Source organism: Pleurodeles waltl, chromosome 2_1, assembly GCF_031143425.1.
Source record: "Pleurodeles waltl isolate 20211129_DDA chromosome 2_1, aPleWal1.hap1.20221129, whole genome shotgun sequence".
Lineage (NCBI taxonomy): Eukaryota > Metazoa > Chordata > Amphibia > Caudata > Salamandridae > Pleurodeles > Pleurodeles waltl.
The window spans coordinates 429689093-429714536 of NC_090438.1; positions in this window are offsets into that span (position 1 = coordinate 429689093).

Consider the following 25444-nt stretch of genomic DNA (forward strand, 5'->3'; position numbering starts at 1 on the left):
TGTGTGGCACAGGGGGATAGCGGTGTCACTTTTCTATCCCAGCAATACAATACCAGATGCCACGATCAGCATTATGTGACCAATTTAAAAAATAAGCAGCATTGGGCCCCTACCTCCTGCTTCAGGTCTCCAAACTCCATTTGCCTGATCTCACAATGGCAGCGCCCGGGCCCAGCTCTACAAAAGGACCTACAGGTTAGCTTCCTATCAGTGCAGTGCCCCCTTAACACTTTGTAAGACACAATGTAGACTGCTGAGTCCCCATACATAGAGCACCTGCCACATAGATATTATACCAGAAGCCACACATGCCTCTCTGCCTGACCTTAAGATGGCACCTGTTAAATGAAGAAGGATCACAAAGGTAACTTACAAACTATTACCCTGCCCAATGCATCTCCATGAAGGGCTAATGCAGACATGATTAGTACATTTGGGATGACTGAGTGGAGCGGTGACTGCCATGCGTAGCTAAAATGCCTGCAACACTTAAAGTCACAGACAGGTGGGTCCAGCGCAATTGGGCAGCATTGATGACACAGAGAAACACTGAGAACTGGAGTGGTCAGTGGAGCACTGCAAGGCCTGATGGTCCTATAACTGAAGGGGCTTATGGGATGCTGACCTACACAACCTTTGGCACTGCATCTACCAGGGCTCCACAGGAAAAGAGACTTGGAAATTGGGGGAGATGTTGGCCCCTCAGCTGCACATAGCTCCATGCCTCTAAAAAAGCTCTTAACGAACAGAGTGGCCAACTATTTTCCCTCCACCAAAACCTGTGCCATGCACTCACCCACCATCGACATGGATGCCATGGCACTCACAAAGAAGGATCTCAGACTTTATATGTGAACTGCAAGAGGAGTTAAAGGGGGACCTGACTGCTTCTTTGACAGAATGCCTAGACCTGTAAGCCTCCATGGTGGGCCTGTTTGCTGAGCTTTTAGGAGACACTCGCTTGAAGATCAAAGTTGACAGAGTCCACCAGGTGGGTGCTCAAAATGCCAGCCTTTAGGATAGACAAGGTGATCCTCTGAATGGCACCGTGAAAGGAAGACATTTCCTTTCAAGGCCCAACATGCTCCCTCTTTCAGGATATAGCTCTGGCGACCCTTGCCATAGACAACAAATGAGGCCAGCTACGGACAAATTGAGGCAAGAACATGTACCGTACATGTCGACCTACTCATTTGGTCCGGTGTTTGAATATCACAACACCATTCATCATGTTACTGATCTATCGGCAGCTGAGATCCTTGAGATCTCCCTCTCAAGCAATCACTGCCAAAAGGGAAGAGCAGACTCTCCCCACTCCAGTCAGTCGGCACCAATATAGGGGAACCTGTGGTGGACGCAGCAACAACTTAAACCTCAGAGAAAGCAATAACACTTCAGAGTCTCTTCATCTTCACCCCTCTGAACAGACTCACTATTGCAGGGGAAATGAATGACTAATCCAGGAAGGTCATCTCTGTTGGAGCCCGACAGTCCCAACAGGGTTGTGTAACTTCACCCTTGCTGTAGCCAGGGGGACCACTGACTTTAAAAGAACTCTACATGATCACATATAGATGTGATCCCCTCACGGTAAAGGGCTTCAGACAGCTCTGCACACCAAGAGCATGAATACCATCTAAAAGCTTTGCACTAGCGGCTCCCGATCATAAGCCCTTCATAGATCATCTGGCTACAAAGGAAATCTGTATATGGGGACACAAGTTGCATGTTTGTTTTTTCTAGGTTCCTTGTTTTTCAGTATTGGGATCCCTGAAGAGGGGGTTAGGAGGGATTGCAGGGCGATATGGTGCTTTCTATTGCTGGAATGACTGGGAAGGAACATCCATTCATCAGGCAGGGTCCACAACTGGGAAGCCCTGCAACAGATCACCAATCACCCATATTATTATGGTGATCACTACACAGTTGTGAAATATTAAAGTCCTCAATTCACCCAATAAATACCACAGACTATGGAACTATTTATAAAACCAATGTTGCAATGTGGTTGCCCGCCAAGAGACGCGTCTTATTAGAGGGGACAAACATAGGCTACGTCATAAATCCTATCCTATTATGTTCAAGTCCTCAGCAACCACAAAACAGAATGGGGTGGCACTACTTTTTCATTTCTCGTTAGATTTCTTCCCAGAAGATTATAAATCAGACAAAGACATTGGAGTTCTCATAGCAAAGGTTTTCTAGCAAGGCACATCTCTACTTTTGCTTTTGTCTACGTACCTAACGTTAACCAGGTCCCCATTATCCAGACATTCCTGACATTGTTGGGAGAATTTGCTGAAGGAGGGAGAATCTTACTAGGAGGCTTTAACTGTACATGGGCTTCAGTGATGGATAGCTCCCACTCCCATAGATCACCAAAAGGGTGCATTTCTAAAGGGCTAAAGCATGAACTCCAAAAGGTAGGGCTCTTAGATGCATGGACGATACTACACCCACCACTAAAAATTATTCCTTTTTCTCTCACACTCATCGTATGTATTCACGAATAGACTAAGGGTTTCACTACAGTTAAGTTTGTATTAGAGCTCCCCCCTTCCAAGCTATTCCATATTTTTTTCCCTGCATCCCTGACAAGGGATCACCTTCTTAGATACAACCTCGTAAAGACATCAGGGACTTCTTTAAATTGATTCCCACTCAGGACACTAGTTCAGTTTCAGTTGGGACACATTGAAAGCATTAGAGAGAAAAGCATTGCACTAATCTCTACACTCAATGAGCAAAGAACGAAAAAATGGTTAACACTTGAGGCAGAACTTAGTAAAGCCGAGCAAGCACATAAACAGCAACCAACACTTCTATTGCAGCATAAGGTCACATTTCTCAGAGGAAAATTAAACATGATCTACAGCAATTGGGCTGAATACACACTAATACAGCTTAAATGCTCCTCTTACAAGCATGACAATAAAGCCGGACAACGACTGGTGAGACAACTCAGACTTAAACAGGAGAAGAAATATAAAGGGGATATAATTATAGAAACAGACAAAATAGCAACCTCTGATGTGGAGAATGCCTGTGTCTTTAGGGAGTTCTATGCACAACTGTACGCAACTACTGCTATGAATGCTCATTCCCAAAGGCAATATCTAGATGCGGTGCACCTCCCGCAAGTGGCTGCAGACCAGAATAAGCTTCTAGCCACACCAATTTATGAGGACAAAGTTCGCAAAGACATTAAGGCCTTGAAACCCCATAAATCATCAGGACCCGACTGACATATGGACCTTTTCCATAAAATGTTCAGCTCCGACCTCATCTCAACTCTGCTTTCCCTTTTTAGCTATGTGATCCAGTCAAGGGTGGTGTCACCCTCGATGAGTGAAGCCCTTATCTTGATAATCCCCAAGACAGGAGAAGACCCTTGCTCTTGCGGCTCATACGGCCCAATAGATTTACTCAACCTGGATGCCAAGCTCTGCACGAAGATATTGGCCTCCAGATTTGAGGACCTCATGCCGCAACTGATCCCCAGATCATGGACAACAATTTTTTTTTTTTTTACATTATTTGAGGCTCCTTAGTGTTGTATCTATCTAGAGGTATCCCACTCTGTGCATGTCCCTCCTGCACAAGGGCACGCCACCTCTTTCAATTTAAAACAGAGCGCAATGATGAGGTACCTGATCCAGAGGTGGTCCTTAGGAAGTGTAACATCGGCTAGTCCCCCATACCTCTGCTTATACCTCCTGATGCTACAACTACATAGTTTCATAGACACCAAAGTATTTGTTTTTTTTGTTTTTGGGGTTCTGGGTTTCAGGTTGGGAAAGGGGGCATGTTATTTACATTAGAAACACTTTGAATGAACATGATGATGCTTAAGATGAATATAGGAGATTCTTCCTCAATGTCCGACAAAGGGTTACAACATTCACTGTATGCTAATATGAGAGAATTTGAGTTATCTGCTGTCACCAATGTCGATGCATGTATGACAAAACCAATAAAAAGAGAATTGACAAAAAAGAATATATAATTTTCCTAGGAGTCATACATGTCCTGAAAGTACACCATTGTCATAGTAAATGTAGTTCATAGAAAATATATGTATATTAATAATGATTTTAGTGGTCATGGTTCCTGATTTTCATTTGATTCCCAAGGCATTCTATATTTATTTAAAGAATGACTTCCTTTAGGTTCTGCTGGGTACAGAGAGCTCCTTTGTCACTTTAGATACAGCAGCAGAAAGAGTACCTTTGATGAGGTGAGGAAAGGGGGAGATGTATGATGCCATACTGGGGGCTTCAGCTGGTTTCATAGGCAAGCCACTTTTACCCAACAGAGTATAAAATAAGGCTGCCCTCTATGAGCTTATGCATGGGGTCCACCTATGTTTAGAGGAGGATAGGAAGGCTTGAATAAATGTGGGCATATTTTTAAAGATGACGTTTATTCACATACATGAGTTTGCAATAGTTTGCACTGTTCTCTCAACATCACAGTGGCATATTTACAAATAGTGCATGCAAAGAGAACATTTTATTCTCAATATTTACATTTTATGTCCTGTTTTATCTCTATTGCTATATGTCGTATAAGTGTATTTTATTTCATTTTATTTCATTTATTTAGTATTTGTCCACTAGCGAACCTTCAAAAAACATGCTGAGCAAGCACACATTTTTCCAGCTGGCTTCCCAAATTGGGTACGGTGTGAATGTATACTGTTAACTAATGAGTGTAAATTGCCAGTGAGGTAGAATACTAGGGAACTAAAGTTTTGACAAAAGGCATACACCCTAATTAGGAGGCTGAAACATGTTGACTAAACAGATGGAGATGTAATTGGCACTCCTAAGCCTTACTTTCAATCACATTTTAATCAGCTGTTGACCTCTATAACATCAAATAAGATAGGGGCTGATTACAAGTTTGATAGTCGGACTTCCAAGACGGCAATCTGGTCTCCAGACTGCCATATTATGATGTAAGAAGGCTGAATCTCCGACTGCCAAAACAAAATTTTGCCCACCAGCTGCATGGCAGCCTTCAATCCTGGTGGTGTGCACTCCTTCGCCATCATGGCCGCGTGGAACCACTGAGCCCATTACAAAAACTCAGTCGACGCAGCAGTCAGCTAACGACGGTTGACCGCTGTGTTACGCTTTCAGCAAAGCAGCAGACAAGTGTTCATTGGATGGATTCAAAAACAACACAACTGACATACATATGCCCAGCGGGGCACTATAAATCATACTATAAAACACACCCCTTCCCAGACCATGATCCTTTGCTTCTCTACTGCAAGAAAGAGACCAGAGCCTATTGTCTTTCTCATTATTGATAGATAAGGCACCACTTTTTCACCATCTCATTTAACACCTTTCACACACTTTAGTCCATTTACTACCCATAACAGATTGTTTGTTAAATAAGTCCGTCACCCACTTTAATTTATATCCATGCCACTTCCTAAAAATCCCTGTTTATCTAATGGTGAGTTGATATTCCCCATATCACATTTTTTTGTTAAGTAAGTCCCTGTCACCCACTTTAATTTACATCCATGTCATATCCCAAAAATTACCTTTTATTTTAAGATGAGTTGAGATTCATGGTGGATGAAATCATGAGATTAAAGCCACAATTGTTTGGAGCACAAGTCCACCATACTCCTCTAAGTAGGAAAATGGAAATGTAGCAAAGGATAGTCAGCAGAGTGAATGCTGTAGGCACCACCTTGCACACAAAAAGGACATTAGGAAGAGGTGAAACAATCTGAGGGAAAAGGCGCACTCCCGGGCCGCCAGGCAACACATGGAGTCCCCGAAGACTGGTGGTGGTCCTCTCAGTGCCCCATTCCAACTCTTTTCTCGGGTAGAGAAGGTCTTGGTCATCGGGGGCATGACAGGAATAGCTGGGGGAGTGTAGTCTGGTAACTTACATCCCAAAAACTGTCACAAATCTTCAATGTCTGGTATACTCAAATCCACCTTTCCCCACTGTGCAGTTCATCTACTTTCTCAACATGCAATACCCAGAGTTGCAGAGATGTAAGTTTGCCACTGTGTATTGTCATACCTAACATCACATGTATCAATCCCCATTACATTCCATATGTTGAAATGGATTCTTTATGTATTTCAACATCAAAAGTTCATCCCAGGACCCATGGTAGGTGTAAACATGTAAATGTATAGTCCAACCTGATTGCAATGTGGTGACATATATGTGAGACTAAACATTTTTGTCAAGTGTTGGGATGAAAAGACAGTGACATGACTACAACTACCAGGGGGCCCTGTTTCTCTACCTTAAACCAACAGGTCTTTCTTCACTTGTCGCAATACACCTGTTTGCCATCATTCAAATGATGTACCCTCTCCTGTGAGTTTAGCATTTGTGTAGGGTGGGGAGTCCGCAAGTGACATATTTACAACTACCAGGAGGCCCTGTTTCTGTACCTCAAACTAACAGCCCTTTCTGCGCTTGTCCAGATACACCTGTGTGTCATCTCTCAAATGATGTTCACTCACATGGGGGTGAGCAATCTACATGTCATGCTCAACTCAGAGACGTGTCTGTCTGCCTAACTTGCTCTTTTCCTGCTATCCCAGAATTAAACTATTGAGGACAGGAATGATAACTTACTATGGTCCTTATTATGACATTGGTGGTCAGCTGACCACCACGCCGGTGATGATGGTAGTACCATCATCAGGCTGGTGGTGAAGACCGCCAAATTATGACCATGGGAGTGATCCCTCACATGTACAGCCAAAGTATCATCTGAACCACCAGTACGGTCCGGACATGGAGCATGGCAGTTACAATTTTCAGTCTGGCGGAACACCATTTCCCACCCACCATATTGTGACATAGCACACTGCCAGGATTTCCGGGGCAGGACAACCGCCATGAAAAGTCTAGCGGAAAAGAATCATTTAAAGGAGACACTCACCTCCAGGGACACAGAGGAGACCGTGGCCCCCCAAGGAATGCAAACTTGAAGCCTTGCTGATGCTGTACCATGTGATTGCAGTGCAGGAGCAGCAATGCCGACAACTATGAGTACAGCCACCTAGCACACAAGGGAAGGAGGGGAGAGTGACATACCCACACACACCTAACACACACCATACACACATACCACACACCGAGAACAGTTTGCTGAGAAAACCAACAATAATATAAGCCAGAAGTAAAGAAACCCAGTACACATACATTTGGTCAAACCATTGTATTCCAGTGGGAATAGCGACCACATTAAAAGATTACAACTATATACACAAAGGGCCAATGGCCAGTCCAATGTTCAGAAAAAGCCACCACAGGACAACATGCAAGGCCCAACTTGACTCCTGACAGCCAAAGTCACTCCACTGGGCAGCGACATCATGAAGGAAGGCAGGTACCTCAGGGGGCAGGGGTGGGGGCTGGATGTTCCCTGGGAAAGGGGGGGCCTTAGACGTGGGTTTGGAAGGGGGTGGGTCCTTGCTCCTTTGTTTAAGGGTAGAGGAGTGAATGTGGAGCAGGGGGTCAGAGTGGTGGTCTTGTGCTCCTTACTGCTAGGTTTTGCTGCAGTGGGGGTGACATGAGAAGACTGGGAGCTGCAGGTACTGGGCTGGGAGAGGAAGACCTTCCTTTTCCGGGCAGGACAGTGGAAGGCGGAGGGAAGAGGTCAGGGCAGGAAAGGAAAAGTTTGTTTGGTCCAATGGGGTGGGTTGTGTGAGCAGGTATGGGAGTGGTTGTAATAGGATTAGGTGTGATGGACTGGGTTGCAGGTGCATGCACAGTGCGCGTGTGCCGGCTGGATGGCTGTTGAGTGTCTGAGAGGGAGCATTTATGTGTTTTTGGAGGGGGTGGGCAAACAGAGTGGGAGCATACAAACAGGTTGTGTGCATGTATGTTTTGGAGTTGTCTGCAAGTGAGGTGGGTGTGCTGCATGTGGTTGTGATGGTGGTGAATGCGCATGGGGTGCTAGTCTGCGTGTCTGCTATTGTGGTGACTGTGGGCAAGGCTGTACAGGTGGCAGGATCTGGAACTGATGATGCAGGGCTTGCAGGTGTGAGTGTTGATGTGACTGTGAGAGAGGAGGAGGGGGAGACAGTGGATGCAGTGGCTATTGTGTGTGCACCTGGGTGTTGGCTGTGTGTTTGCTTGTGGTGTGGTCTGTGATGCCTGTGCTTGTGTTTGCGCATCCTGTCTGTTGTCTTGGGTGCATGTTGGTCTGATTGTGTGCTTGGGATGGGTGGAGAGAGAGGGCTTTGGGACTGGGAACAGGTAGTTAGAGGGGGGACAGAAGAACCCAGGACACTGGCCGCTGTCAAAGAGAAGGCCAGAGCCTGAAACAATCTCTGTAGGGCAGCCAAGCCACTGTGAATCCCCTCCAGGTAGGCATTGCATTGCTGCATCTGGGATGCCAGCCCCTGGATGGCATTCACTGTGGTTGACTGGAGGGCTGACTGGAGCAGGGCCTGAGGTACCTCGGGTGAAGGGGACACCCACCCTCCTGGGTGAGCAGGCACGGGCAACTGTGTGGGGGGCTACTGGGAGGGCGGCGTTTGTACAGGGGGTGGCGGAAGATGAAGTAGCTGGGGTGGTCCCAGATGGGTCCGCCACCACCAGGGAGCTTCCATTGCAGGAGGAATCAGAGTCAGTGGTATCAGCTCCTGTCTCCTCCATAGTGCTTCCCCCACCCTCAAACCCTCTGTTCCCTTTGGTACGGTAGATTCTGGCTCCTGGGTCCCATGCGCTGCAAATACCCCACTCACTGGTGCCCCTGCTCCTTTGCCAGATTATGCTAATGTACACAACGACAGGACAAGAAAAGGAGTGAGGGTGGGAGAGAAAGAAAGGGAGCACAGGGTCAACAACAGCAATAACAGCACACATTGCACACATCATAATTACTCACAGCTAATTAACAGTATGCAGCGACAACCACAATACTACACCATTGCCTGGGAACTACAGTAGAAATGGCTTTAAACATTACCATCTGCATACCCACTGTGACTCACTAAGCCATGTCTGCCATGGTATGCTAGCTACCTGCCAATACCAAATGTACACACCACTCTACATTGCTGAACAAGACTCTACAAGAGTAGCTAAATGGGCATTTTAGGCCATCCATTGACGAGAACCTTGCACCAATACAATGTTGCAGCCATCAAGAAAGAATTTCACACAGTGTGTTCTCATCCCCTTGTGGCTGCTGTGCTGCCCTCAAGTGTCCATCCAACTCAGGATTGGCCACCACCAGTATGCGGGCCATTAGGGGAGTCAGGGTCCGACGGCCACCCCTCCCTCCTTAGGAGGACATTCTCAGCTGGGCCTTCACAGTCTTCCGAGCCCAGTGTGCAGTTCCTCCCACTTCTTTCTGCAGTAGATGCTCTGCTGGATATTTACTCCCAGGGTCTGCTTGTCCTTGGAGATGGCACGCCATAAACCTTTGTTCTGCTGGGCGTTGACCTGCATAGGGAACACAGACAAAAGGACACCATGAACTCAACACTCCATTCTGTTACAGCAATGGCTCACATAATGCACAGATCCCACATTCACCTCACACATTACTTGTTCCTCTGCGTACACATTGCATGAAGCAAAAATTACAATCCCCAAATGACACAATTCCAGCACACACATATAGCTACATACAGCCATGTCCCATCCACAGTACCCAAAAGGGGCTCACCTGTTGATCTGTAGGCCCATACCACGTCCCATACAAGGGTAGGACCCCATCCACAAGCTTCTCCAATTCCTCCAATGTGTAGGCTGCGGCCCTATGCCCTGCAGCATGGGCCATTGTGGGTTTGAGGCACAGGACACAGCAGCACACGCAGTGGAAGTGTTGAGAGTCAGGAATCAAGTGAAGTGGAATAGAGAAAATGGCAATGAGGAGTTGCACAGTGGTGCAGACCCCCTTTCCTCCATGACACCAAACACCGACTGAGTGAGGTCACTTCCACCTGTCTCTGCATACAGGACAGGCGGTTGTCAACTCATAATGCTGATATTCATGATGGTCTATTTAATGTGTGTCATAGGAACCAATGGTAGACAGCAGGCAATTCCAGTCTGCTACATACTTTGGTTTGCTTGTAGACTCTGGCACTCAAATGAGATCTCATACCACTGCACTGCTTGCAGATGAGTAGTTGACAGGGCATTTAAAACGGGATGCTACTAATCACTACACACAACTCTGACTACATTTGTGAGACACAATGCCCAATGAAAAGTATTGCTATTTTTGAGGCTGTCCATTTGCATGTAGGGGACAACAGTGCAAATTACAATCATTGTTGAAGTATATTGGATGTGAATGCTCTGTCTACTGTGATGTTGTGTACATCCTTCCTGCATTCACACACATCTCATGTTTGATTTACTTAGATACTAACCACTATGGAGGAGGAGGAGGCAAGCACCCGTTTACAGACACCTAGTGGACTTGGCTACACTGGCAGAACGGCACGTAATAATGACCTATCATCTGGACAGGGCCACAATTAGTGAACTGTGTCAACAATTGGAGCCAGATCTTATTCCTGATATTCGTAGTACTATAACAATACACCTTGCAGTGCAGGTATTGTCAGTGCTTCACTTGCTATCAAGTGGTTCTTTCCAGGTGACTGTGGGCTTGGCTGCAGGAATGTCACAGTCAATGTTTTCGAATGTGCTTAACAGTGTTTTGGCTGCCTTGCTGGAACACATCAGCAGCTTTATCTCATTTCCCCACAGTGAAGATTTGCCCACTGTGAAGGCTGCATTATACACCATGGGACATATATCACATGTGATTGCGACCATTGACGGGACCCATATTGCCTTGGTCCCTCCCAGGACAAATAAGCAGGTCTATAGGAATAGGAAGAGTTACTACTCAATCAATGTCCAGATGGTATGCCTTGCAGATCAATACATCTCCCACATTACAGCCAAGTTTCCTGGATCTGTGCATGATGTCTATGTATTGAGGAATAGCAGCATCCCACAGGTGATGGCACGACTAGAGAGAGAGAGAGTAGATCATAGGTGAGCTTGGGTTTTCACACAGTGTATGTCACCTGAAGTTGTACTCTGTGCCATTGTATATGAGTAATGTATGTATGTATGTGGTCCAGAGGAGGGATTGGCATGCTGACAACACAGCATAGATAATACTGTGGCATCTTGTGTGAGGGCCTGAAATGGGTTGTTTCTCCTCGATTATGGTGTTAGGAGTCAATTGCTGTGAAAATTACAGAGTGACCAGCTGAATGTAGCCTGTTTTGTTACAAGGGCTCATGTTGCTCTGATTCTTTTATGTCTTATTTCACTGTCACTAATGCTTTCCCTTTTTGCAGATGTTGATGTGGTCACAACTAATGTAATGACTACAGACCACTTTCACAGATTTGGTGGATGGATTGACACTTTACAGGACATTTTCACCAGATAATTGCATATTGTTGTAAATAATTCCCAAAAAGTTCAGTTGTGTTCAAGGGTGTTTATTGAAGGGACAAAATGGGAGGGATAGTACAATAGAGTGGGGTGATGGTGGACAAAATTGTCAGTGTAGTGGCCCAGTTGGTTTGTAGCACAGGTCGAGTATCCATGGGGCCATAGGGAAAGGAGCAATGGAAGTCCAATGTGAACAAGGTGTCTTAATGGCACACAAGGGAGACATTCGGGAGGGACTCATTTCCTGGCAGAAGATTAGGTATTGGCTACAGTCTCTGGTGTCTGTCTGGGTCGCAGGGAATGTTTGCGGGGAATGGTTCTCCAGCTGCAGAGGGAGGGGTGCTGGTGGCCTGTGAGTCTTGTGGCAGGTCCTCCCCTCCACTAGCTACAGCAGATGTAGAAGGCTGGTGAGTACACTGGCTAGTGGAAGGGGCCCGTGGGTGTGTTGCATACTCATGCATTATGTTTGCCATGTCACCTAGACCCCCTACAATGAAACTGCTGCATGTCCTCCTGGTGGTGTTCCCCCTGCAGCCACTGGTTCTCCTGTAAGATGGTAATCACCTAGCCAATCCTGGGATTTCTGGTAGGCTCCCAGGACATATGTGAGTGCCTCCTAGGAAGTCAGTTCCTTGGGTTGGGCCTACACTTGACACACAGCTACCCTCCCATTAGCCTGGCCCCTTGTACCTGTCTCCCCTGAACTGTGTGCCCACTCCCAGTGACAACAGGGTCTTCATCGTCTTGCCTGTGTGCTGTTGACTCAGGTCCCTGCAGAGGGGGGCACAACGTTGATCGACGTGTCTTGGGGACAGAGGTTTGGGGACCTTGGGTGGCTGCTGTGGTGTTGGATTCAGATGTCAGGGCCCTGTGGTGGAATGGGTGTTGGCTGTGGAACCAGACTGCCCAGTGGTCCCAGATGGGCCAGGGAGATCATCCAGATCGAGACATCCAGAGTTGCTGTCATCACTGAGGGATTCTTCTGGCGGAGGACAGGGTTGTCGTGGCACTTACTTGCCGCTGACATTGGCTGGGGTACCGGTGGTCACGTAAAAGATTTGTTGCAGTCATTATCGGTTACATATTCAGCATTTATGGCTTTCCCAATGAGATGAGTGTTGTCCTTCCACCTTTGGTTAGTGTATGGTGATGGATTGTGGGATTGGTAGTGCTACATGCTGCCTATGCATTACTATTATGTGTGCATGCAGAGCTGGGAGGGGTGTGTTTGCTGTGGGTAGGGCATGCAGTGGTACACAGTTGAGGGTGGTTGTGGGGATGGTTCTCTGTATGGGATAGAGTGGGGTGAAGTGAGTCAGGGTGAGGGTGTGACATGCCAGGCAGCTATCGGTGGTGGTAGGTGATGGTGACTTACCAGTGTCCATCCCTCCAGTGATTCCAGTGAGGCCCTTTGGATACAGGACAGCCAAGACTTTCTGCTCCAATGCTGTCAACTGTGGGGGAGGAGGTAGGGGGTCCACCGCCAGCCTTCATGATGGCAAGATAGTGCCTGGAGGCCACTGCATGCACCTTCCCCCGTAGATCGTTCCACCTCTTTCTTATTTCATCCCTTGTGCGTGGATAGGTTCCCACGGAGTTCACCTTGTCCAAGATCCTCTGCCATAGCTCCATCGTCTTGGCAATGGATATCTGCTGGACCTGAGCACCGAACAGCTGTGGCTCTACCCTGTGGATTTCTTCTACCATCACCCACAACTTCTCTTTGGTAAAACAGGGGTTCTTCTATGGGGACATGCCTATTGTGTAGTGGGTGTAATGGGTGTGTAGTGCAGAGGGTGTTAGGTGTTGAGATATGGTGTGTGGTGGGTGATGCGTGATGGGTGTATAGGTGGCTGTGGTTTGTGTGTGCAGTTCTGGAAATGTTTGTGCTGCCTAGGTGTAGCAGTATTTTCGTCCTTGCAAAGAATTGTGGGTTGTGTGGGGGGTGTTTTATAATGCTGTTGGTGGGTGTGTACGGTGTGTGTGTATGTGTGTCAGGTATGGGTTTTTCAATATGGCCAATGTTGGCTTCTGTTGGTGTGGAGTGGTCAAATCTACTGCAGTGGTCCGCACCGCCAATGGATGACCGCCTTTGAGTGTCCACTGTGGGGATTTGTTGTTCATAATTTGGAGGGTGGTGTGTTGCTGGCATAGCGGGGAGGGTGGTGGGTCTGACAGTTTTTCACCTCCGCTGGGTCTGGCAGAATTGTTGTTGTGGCTGGTTTCTGTCACTTATGTGTTTATGTGTCATAATGTGGCGGGTGGTTGCCACCTCTGTGGTGGTCTGTTGGCAGTCGTCACCACAAGGTCTTTGGGGAAGATCACCAATGTCATAATGAGGGACTAAAGCCCTCATTACAACTTTGGCGGTAACTGCCGCCTTCCGCCACAGTGACGGCTGCCACCATACTGCTGCCATGGCTACCAGCCACCCACCCGCATTATGACCGTAGATGGAATTCAGCCAGAAGGCTGGTGGAATACCATTGACGGTCACGGCGGCGGACAGCGGTAAGTTGGCACTGCTGTCAGCAGCAATGGCACGCCAGCAAAACACTGCCGACCGTATCATGAGCAATGAGACGGCCTGGCGTTGTTTTGCCGGTGGACGCTGCTGCTGACAGCAGCACCGCGTCCCGTCTCCTACCAGAGGATCCCCTGCAAACAGGTAAGTCGGGTTCTCTGAGAGGAGAGGGGGTGGGGGGTGGGGGATGCGTTTGTGGGGGTGTTGTGTGTGGGGGTGTGTGTCTGTTTTCATATGCATGCATGCAGGTGTGAGTCCCGTTGAATGAGTGTGTGAATGACTGAATGTGAGTGTATGTATATGTTTTGTGTTGTGAATGCATGTGTGTGACAAAGTATGTTGGTGTGTGTTGCGGTGTGTGGGTATGTATGTGTGAATGCGTGGGTGGATGTGGGTATGCGTGTGTGTATGAGGTGTATGTGTGCACGTGCGGGTGTGTAAATGTGCTGGGGCAGGAGAGGGAGGGGGAGGGTGGGGGTAGGGCTGGGCTCTGGGAGGGAATAGAGGGAGGAGTGCGGGAGGTGGACAGGGGAGACCACTATCAGTGCCAGTGAAGGAATTCCCTGGCAATGATGGTGCCTACCACCATGGTTTTTGTGGCAGTACGCTTGCCACGAAAACCATGGTGGTAGGCGGGGTCATGATCCCAAGGGTGGGATTGTGACAGCCACCTGGCTGGAGACCGAAGTCTCCAGTCCAGTGGCTGTTACCACCCTGGCGGACGGAGTGGTACATTGGCAGTTTAGCTTGAGCCAAACCGCCAATGCCATAATTTGGGAAAAGGTACAGCCAGCCTGTTGCCAGTACCTTTCCCCAAATTACCGCCGACCGCCAGGGTCACAATGAAGGCCTCAGTGTGTACTAAGTCATTAAGCTGCTATATCAGATTAGTTGAAGAACATTGACTCGCACTACTGAGTCGCAGCTACATTTCCAACAAAGTTGTGTGTTAACCTGTATCTCACACTACTAGGCCTTAGAATGGTCAAATACACATTTTTCCTCTCCACTGTGTTGGCTTAACTGTTTCTGAGATGTCATGTTCATTCCCTCATCTAAAATGCAAAGCATTAGCACATCTAATGGGCTACTTCAGTCTAATAGTTTTTGCAGGCTTCTCAAGTGTCTTGTCAACAACTTCCATGGTAACATAGCACAATCAGCAAACTTACCACTTATGATTATCCAAGGTGTCTACCTACAGAGACACAAAGCTTTGGATGTATATACCATACTTCAGCTAATAACAATGGGCCAGATGTAGCAAAGGTTTTTACCCATTCTGTGTCTATGGGAAAAAGTGTTCGTACATATGGCCCAATTTTCTCTATTTCTCAACAGGTCAAGCTGGCACAGCACCTGGCCAGACACAGACCACCAACCAAACACCCAACCCATCTCTAGAGTGAAGTATTCAGTGATTATGACACTCCTGGACATGTGGATGATGGTCCTCACCCACTGGGCAACCTGGTCAGACGGCAACAGTGAGTCTCACTGTGCCCACAAAAACACCTCCCACCTTAGTTGCTTCTACATCACAGACAACAATGTACTTCCCAACATGTGTACCTATCACAGTTGCTATAATCTTGTGACCCCCAATCCTGTATCCTGAGGTGAAAATCAACAATCCTGGAACTGAGGGTCAAGGACCCAGTTGGAGAGTGCACCCTGTGCCAAGGGCACAGGCTCGTGGGGCTAGGGTCCATGGGAGAAATGCTGTGGGCAGGCAGATTGGGGCCACTGGGGCTACTCACGACTATGATACCATCAGTCAAGTCTTGGGGGTCTATCAGGAGTTTATCAGGAGTCCTAAGGTGTGATGGGTCATGTGCTAACTGAACTCCAGGAAATCAAGCAACTGCAGAGGGACATAACACAACCAATGGAGGACCATACGTTCAACATGGCCACCCTAACAAGGGTGCTAAGGGACATGAGCAGGGATTTTCTGCAAACATCTCCCTCTTCCTGTGGGACTACTACATCAAGCCCAAGTGCATCTGTGGCAGACACAGGAAGAGAGGCCTTGCCAGAGGACCAGCCACCCTCAGACAACCCTGCCTTTGCAGCAGCTGTACCCCCTTTCCCTTTCACAAGCAGGGGTGTCCATGTAAGAATCCAGGAGGTGTTGATAGAAAAATATCCACTACTGCCAGAAAGAAAACCCATCCTTAATGTCCTCCTTTGTGCGTTACACATACACTCTGTGTATCCTAAATCCCATTCTATTTCTGATTGTATACTCTGCACTTTGGATTTCCCATGATGTGGCATCTACTCCTATGATTTCATTCAACATGGCTGACCCCTTCGCTTTTCATTTATTTTATTTTTTGCCACAAGTTTATTTTCACCCTTTACACTGTAATAAATTCACCAGTCACAAACTCATTGTCTGCTGTCTTAAATTTCACATTGAGCAATGTAGATGTCTAAGAACATGTGAACTATACAATGAACAAAAAACAATACACTTGTGGAATCAGGGATATGTTGCATGTCCACAGTATACAGCTCCGGATTACAACCATTCCATACAAACACATACATAGAAGTGTCTTGTAAAAGAATACATGATATTACATTGTTCAGCTCAGAGGCTGTCAATATGTCTGAAACATAGAAACTCATACATTATTGAATCATACTGGGTAAATGTTCGAAGTGTAGACCTCCAGATCATGGAAGGAGGAGATATATCAAAAATTGTATTTTAGAATAGGCGAACATGAAATTGGTTGTTGTCATCAGCTAGAGACATATTGCCTTCCTCACAAAAGGAATCCAACATCATATATTGCAAGCCTCGGACAGATGGCAGTATAACATTAGCTGGTCACCGGGTCATTACAATACAGTGCTTCTGCATTTAGTGGTATGACACAAACAAATGTCAGTGATGTGCCACAGGCATGTTGGCCTACAATGATGAAAAACATTAACAGCTACATTAGGTTCATACAAAAAGAGTGTTTAGCCAATGTGAAGGGAAACTAACATGAATTCAGCCTAGCACTACATGTTTTATGAGCACATGATGACACACATGATAAATCAGGGCCACCAAATGACAAGGAAAAAAGTTCAAAGGAGTCTTTGAATCTTCCTTCCTATAACTGTGCAAGCTGTCTTAGCACAGGTGTTGTACACCCAAGGCACGTGATCTACATTAACCTGGAGTACAGTTATGAAGCCAAACATATGACACAACCCACATAGCAAATGTCTGGAGAACAAAGTCCATGTTATAAATCTCACACAAACAAAGCAAAACCTCCAAAATGTGATTGTGTCAAAGCTTCCACTTCAGACACACTTTGCCAGCATTTGTCAGAGCTTCAGCTTCCGAACTTTTCCAACAAATATGCTCCTCACATCATCACAATAAGAGTTCATTGTACAGTCAAAGTTATGACATCTGATGACATACTTACACTCATGAGAAGAAGCTGTTGAGATCTTGTTGCAAGCCAACTCCTTCTGCTTCACCACAATCATCTTCATTTGCCATTTTCAAATTCTCACCCAGTGGCACCACAGGCTACCCCTCCTCTGGTATTTAAGGGATGTTCCATCGCAGAGCAATGTTATGGAGCATGCAGCACGTAAGTGTGATTTGACACACCTTCCCAGGTGAGTTGAGGAGGGTGCCCCCAGTCTTGTCCAGACAGCAAAATCTGACCTTCAGGAGCCAAAAAACCCTTGCAACTGGGTGATGTGTTCTTCCATGGGCCTAATTGAAGCAGACTGGCATAGTTGGGTTCCTCAACGATGTCAACAACCAAGGACAGTTCGGATATGCTGAGTCTCCTGTTTTATAATGAGATATAACTTCTGCAATGAGTCACACACTTCCTGACTATAGGACCTGACATTACACACACAAGATCAGAATGGATTTAACTTACCAACAAGCCAGGCCCTATACTTTTGCAGGTGTGGCATCAGCTGAGGCCTGGTGCTGTTCTGCATTACAAAGGAATCACAGGCTGAACCTGGGAACCAGGCAGAGATATTTGAAATATACAGATTTGACAAGCAGACAACTTGCACATTGATCAAATCGAAGTGCTTCCTGTTGCAATAGACTTGTTCACTGGCACACGATGACACCATTGCAATATGGGCTAAATCCTCATGTCTAGGGAACCTGATTTAGCTTTCAATGTGTTTCATCATTGCTGATAGCACGTCTTTTGAAACACCACTGAACATAGGGTGTGACATACCACCAGATATGGCCGCTTTATATTGAAATTATCCTGGGGCCAGGAGTGTTATATTGCCATGAGTCTCAGAATGGGTGGTTTCAATTTTGGATTATTGGTTTGAGGTATGAGATCTGGCTCCAACTGATGACATAGATCTTGGATTGTTCACCTATTGAGATAGAGCTGCTTTATTATGTCATGGTCTTCCATGTTCTGGTGGTCTGGAAATTGACAGTAGACTGATGGTTGTTGCATTCTCCCTGTCTCAGGGTACCTATTTGTGGAATTAAATGAGTTGGTGCATTAGTCACCGTGTCCAGACCAACATATCTCATGAGTAATACCAAATTCATGTGACAAAACATTACTTATTAGAAATGCATTACACGCTTAACACATCAAAACTGTCTACCACTCAATGTCCACTATGATCCCTATGGTTGTCTAGACATGTGTCTACTACATATGTGGGCACATAATACACCTATCTGCTTCTCTTGTGCCCTTGATATTGTAAAGTATGTTCCAACCTCCAAAAATACTTTCACTGGTGGGGTACAATGCACTGTGGTTAATTGCCATCTGTGACCAGCAAGGCACTACACTGATAATTGTGTAGGCAAATCTACATATCAAGGCAGCTTTACATCTGTTGAGATGCTACTACACATTAATGGATGTTATGAGGCATTTAACAGTCACCAAAACTGTAGTTTCATCTGCCAAAATGGCAGATGCCTGACCTCATTCATTGGACTCAGCAGCAGTCTGTGACACTGTGGGTGGCTCTAAACCATGGTGGACACAGCCATAGGCTAACGTTGTTGTCTATCATGGTTGCAGCCCAATAGCTTCGCCCATCGGCGGGGATGACAACATATGTAGTGTATATGTCCGCTGCTGTTTGGAAAATAACTCACTAGCCTCCTGATACTGCTGCCATCAACACTTCCACCACTTCAGTTGCTGTGTGCTACCTCTGGGATCAATTAGGCCAGTTCATGCTATTGAAAGGGCACCTGCTTTCTCCCAAGACGGGCTGGAGAAATGTTTTAAAGAGGTCCGTCCCCTGTATGGACAGCTCTATGGCTCACGAGAGGAACAGGTAACTAACTCAAATACATATTTGACTATGTAGAAAACCACTATTTCCTTCCTCACAGGCTAAAATGTGCCTCTGAGTGCTAGTGAGTTATTTGGGTTCCTGTTGTCACAATCTGTGGCCTATACATAGGATGTACAAGTTGTGGATTGTGGAGCGTTGTACTCTGAGTATTTCAAATGACCATTGCATTGTGTGATATGTGATAAGCCCTAGATCCTCCTTGTGTTGCATTCATATATCTATGCAAGTAAACTGTACAGCCAAAAAATTATATATCTGTTGATCTGATGATGGTAAATAACACAATAAATGTATTTGCATTAGAGCATGAGCTGTGCATTTATACTGTTGAGTCAGTTGAGGATGCTGGTAACATTTCGTAAAGTCCCACAAATCACTCGGCCAAGATCAGGCCTTGGCAAACTGTAGTGTGAGACCAATGTAAAACTCACTGATCCCTTTAGAGTGCCATACACCCTAAAGTTAGCTATAGGATGGCCACAGGATATACTGTCATGTACTGTTATGGAAATGTGCTGTTCATGTAGGTTCTGTATGCTTACACTGCAGAGAGCAAGTCTGGCCAAATCGTTTCACAGTATGGGACATAGCCAAGGTTGGTGCAATGTAACTGTGAATTTGCAACTGAGGAACTGGGCTCATTCCCAATAGATGTTCTGATCCTTGGATGTGGCCAAAATGAGTCTTCAGAAGCAAGATTTGGCCTGAATTATTTTACATTGTCTACGTTAGGAGTGGGGACTGAGGCAACCCCTTACCTGGTACTTATTTCCATTGACCCTCATTGTCAATATGTGTCATTACCCAATGACAGGGCCCTTACTCACACACTGTTGCCACCTTTCTAGAAGTCATGTTTGTACAGTAAAGGCCTATTACACAAGTGACAAACCAACAGTACAGATAGTTAGTTCATATAGGGAAGATCATGACATGGATCACTAGCTTTGCTACATGCAACCAAACAGACCAAACATACCTTGGTATGTTGAATGTCATCTCTGTAGGAGAATATCTGGAGAGCAGTGCCCTCTGCTACACCTAGATCATATGCTAGACTTCACTTAGAAGCAGCGGCATAAGCATGGCTTAAGTATTGTATCTGGAGACCAGGATTGCCTGGTACGGAGCTTGCCAAGGACTGCCTGCACTTCAGGTAAGTGGACCTTCTTCTTGGGGACCACTGCACACCTAAATGTCTTGTTGGTGTGGAGAGGATAACCGGGCACGCTAGTTTCAAGTGTGTTGCATTTCTCTATTTGAACCTCAGCCCCATGCTCATTGTGTTCGGTGCCCAGTTCATCGGACTACAGCATCAGTTCTGTGACTCCATCGCCGACCTCGTCAGCAGGCACGCCCTAGCCTCCACCGACTACGTCCTCCTCGGCGATCTGAACTTCCACCTAGAGAATAACAACGACCCTAACTCCACCACCGTGATCGACAACCTCGCCACCCTCAGACTCAGACAACTCCTCACCACTCCAACACACTCCGCCGGCCCCATGCTGGACCCCGTCTTCTCCGCTAGTCCCCACGTCGCCTTCAGCCACACCACCAAACTCACATGGACCGACCACTGATGCGTCCACTTCACCTTCCGGAAAACCGCCACGCACCAACGCACCCAACAGATCCCCCGCCGCAACTGGAGCAAAATCAACCAGGACCAGCTGAACACCAGCCTCGCCCAAAAACCACCCAACGAACCCACCTATCCCAACCTCGTTGCCTGCAACCTCAGGCCCTGTATTGACGACTGCACCAACACACTCGCCCGTTCAACAAACCTTCCAACAGAGCTGCCAACAAGAGAGGCAGCTGGTTAATCCCGGACCTTCAAGCCTCCAAGCAAACCTGCCGGAAACTGGAAAGAAAGTGGCTCCTCGAACAGACACCGGACAACCATCTCGCCTTCAAGAAAGCCATCCGCAAACACCATCACCTCATCAGATCTGCCAAAAAAAACTCCTTCAAAGACCGCCTGGACAACAATGCACACTACAGCAAGGAGCTCTTCAACATCGTGAAGGAACTCTCCTACCCCTGCTCCAACACAAACGACATCCCACCTTCACAAGACCTGTGCAACTCCCACGCCGCCTTCTTCCACACACAGGATCACAGACAGATATGACAGCTTCAACAGCCAGACCACCCCGCCAATCACCGACGCCCCAGACTCTCCACCCACCCTCAACTACGACCCTCTGCTCGCCTGGGCCAACGTGAACGAAGACAACAAAATCAAAACCATGAGCACTATCCACTCTGGATCTCCATCATACCCATGCCCACACCACATCTTTAACAAAGCAAGCGCCACCATCGCACCCCACCTCTGCAAAGTCATCAACATCTCCTTCGAGACCGTGACCTACCCCGAAAGCTGGAAGCATGCTGAAATCAAACCCCTATTCAAGAAGCCCATGGCGGACCCGAGAGAGTTCAAGAACTTCTGCCCCATCTCCCAGCTCCCATTCCCAGCCAAGGTCATTGAGAAGATCGTCAACAGACAACTGAACCCACTACCTCGAAGAAAACAACATCCTGGACCCATCCCAGTCAGAGTTCCGCAGCAACCACAGTACCGAAGCCACCACCGACTACATCAGGACCTTGCTCAACCACAGCGGAACTGTGACTCTCATCCTCCTAGACCACTCGGCCCCCTTCACACCGCCTGCCACCGCATCCTACACACACACCTCCACAACGCAGGGATCGAAGACAAAGCCCTAGAGTGGATCACCTCCTTCCTCTCTGGCAGAGCCCAAAGCGTCTGCCTCCACCCTTTCCGATCCGAAGCCTCCAAGATCATTTGCGGCAATCCCCAAGGATCGTCCCTCAGCCCTACACTGTTTACCATCTACATGGCCCCGCTCGTCTACGTCGCCCGACTACACAACCTCAACATCATCTCCTACGCCGACGACACCCAACTGATCCTCTCCCTCACCAAGAACCCCCTCACGGCCAAATCCAACCTCCACAATGGAATGAAGGCTATCGCCGAATGGATGAGGAACAGCAAACTGAAGTTGAACTCAGATAAGACAGAGGTCCTCATCCTCGCCACCAACCCCTCAACCTGGGACGACTTCTGGTGGCCGACCGTTCTAGGAGCACCCCCAACATCCACCAACCAAGCACACAACCTGGGCGTAATCCTTGACTCAACACTCTCCATCACCAAGCAAGTCAGCGGCGTCTCCTCATCCTGCTTCAACACCCGCTGCATGCTCCGCAAGATCTACAGATGGATCCCCACAGATACAAGAAGAACAGTCACCCAAGCCCTCGTCAGCAGCAAACTTGACTATGGAAACGCCGGAGCCCCAGCCAAACTCCTCAAAAGACTGCAACACATACAAAACGCCTTCACGCGCCTGATCCTCGATGCCCACCGCCACAGCCACATCACTCCCCTTCTGAGAAACCTACACTGGCTCCTCATCAACAAAAGGATAACCTTCAACCTCCACACCCACGCACACAAGGCACTCCACAACACCGGCCCAGCCTACCTCAACATATGACTCAACTTCAACACCCCGTCCCGCCAACTCCGCTCAGCCAACCTCGCCACCATCCCCCGCATCCGAAGAGCAACTACCGGAGGCAGATCCTTCTCCCACCTCGCCACCAAGACCTGGAACAACCTTCCCCTGCCCCTACGACAGACCGAAGACCTGCTGACTTTTAGAAAGCGGCTCAAGACCTGGTTATTTGAGCAGTAGTAGCAACCCTCTACCACCCCCCCTCAGCACCTTGAGACACTCGTGGGTGGTAGCACGCTTTACAAATACACTCATTGATTGATTGATTGGAGAGTCTGGTATGAGTAAAGTCATTGCGCACTAGACAGTGTACCTCATTCCAGAGAGGTACAGATACCAATTTACAAGTGTGACTGGTTGGACTAGTGTGACTCAAATCATTGCTTGCTAGGTGTTGTGCCTTCCAGAGGGGTGCACTATTTACATCCTTTGCAGCAGAGTCCTGGATTGTCTGGTGTGGTTCAAGTCATCACGCAGCAGACTAGTGCCTGTTTCCGAGGAGGTAGCACATTGGGAATTGGCTTGTGAATGAACATTTGGTCAGGGCGACTCAGATCATCAGACCCCTGACATTGTGTCTGCTGTTTGTGTGGGCGTGGGTAGAGCCCTAAGGACTTATCACATTGGATCGTAACCGTCTGGGGTCACTTGAGTCTTTGTGCCTGAGGCACGAAATATCCTGGTATGGGGGGACAGGCCTAGAAACTTGCTGTGTACAACTGGAAGTGTTGAGGGCAACCCAAGTCAACAAGCCTGAATGGTGCCTTTCCATTCCAGAGGTGCTGAAATTGGTAATTATTTGTTAACATTGAACTGCCTGGCTGGGCTGGGTGCCGCGGTGTCTAACGGCAGCCCTAGTGACCCTCCCATTGTGTTTTGCAGACCTCTGGAGGAACCCCCTGCAGGGAGCTCAAATGTTTCTTTACTAATTGTTCACCAGCTGCTGTCTTTCCTTTCCCCACCTAGGTCCCGAAAAGCTTGAGAAGTGTGACTTAGCTGCAAGCAGCCTAGTAACCAGGGAAAGGTTGATGCAATCTTTGGTTTGTGGATGAGCGGGATAGCCAAGATTCGTTGGTGTGTTGAGGGAACAAGGGTGCTTGCAAACAGAGAGACATCTCTTATCCCGATAGCAGGGCCACGCATTAGAATGCTGGGAGTGAGTGTGTATGAGTGAGTATATTCACTAGCCAACTGATACCCATGGCACCACACAGTAGTGCAGACTGAATGTGCAGGACTGAGTGCTATTGAATGCAAAGGAAGCATCATGGCACTGCTGGTCACGTTTATTCTGTCAGGAGTTCTTTCAGTTTGTATTACATCATGCTAGTGTGGCCTTGGCCGCAGTGCTACGTGAAAGGTTATAAACCTCATATGTACATATTGCTGCTATTGTTGGGAACTGGTGTGCATCCTGAAATTATGTGTTACACTGATTGTGGGGAATGCTAGGGCGGGTCTCGTGCTGACGATATTTGGCACCTTATATGGGTGTTGGAGGGAATGCACTGTTTTCCTCATGTGTACATTCAGTAGCTAGTGTATAACATCGTTGGGTTCCATACCATGACTTCTAATGCTAACTGGGTTATGGGCCCAGAGTTACATTCTAATCATGCTGTTTTGGCAATGTGTGAGTTGAATAAAATCTCTTTATAGATACACTGTGTGGGAAGTCTCATTTGTGCTGTGCAGTGTGGTTGTGGAAGGGAAGTGCTGTGCCTTTGCTTTACACATTTCCTCTGCAATAAGCCTGACTGCTGAGTGCCAAGCTACCCAAGGGTGGGCACAGGTTATACAGTGAGTGTTATCACCCACCCTTGAAGGAAGTGGCTGGTTCTGCCTGGATTGGTGTCAGGAAAACTATGGTCAGCGTTGTTAAGTTCTTCCCGCAGCAAAAACAATTCCCCTTTTCTTTGTACCCAAATTGGTTGCAGCAGTGTCCTCACTCCTGGTTTCTCTTGCGGAGGCTGTTCTTAGAACTAGCTTCTTGAGGTTTAACTGCCACTAAAGATGGTAGCCGCAAATCCTTGTGAGGTCAGTGCTCTAGTGTTTCTACCTTAGACTCGTGCTGAAGCTTCCCTCCAGCTGTTTCTCCCTGGGAGCCCCACACTTCAATTATCATCCTGAGGAGAATAAGCAGTGTTCCTGAGGTGCTTTCCTTTTCTACGATGTGCACACCAGCTACTTTTTTCCCTTTTGAAGAATCAGAATTATTTCCTTCTTCCAACAACTGGCTACTGGCTTTCTGAGGAGAAATTGTTTTGGCTCAACAGAACTTCAAGCAACTGCAGTAAGGAATCCTTTTGTATGCTTTCCAGACTTGCCAATATGTATATGTACATAGATATTCAAGAACTCTTTGTTTTGCAGACTTGTCAGTCTTAGAGAGAAACCTCAGTGCTCATACTAATTCCTAGATACTGTGATTGAGAAAACAGAACATTGAGAAGGAGTTTTCATTTCCTGTAAAATACATTAGTAGTTTGTACATTTGTGAACCGTTGAACTGCTCTCCAGAGAAACTTGGAAACCTCTGACTCCTGGAGAAAAGAAGATATTAAGTTAACATTGTTCTCTT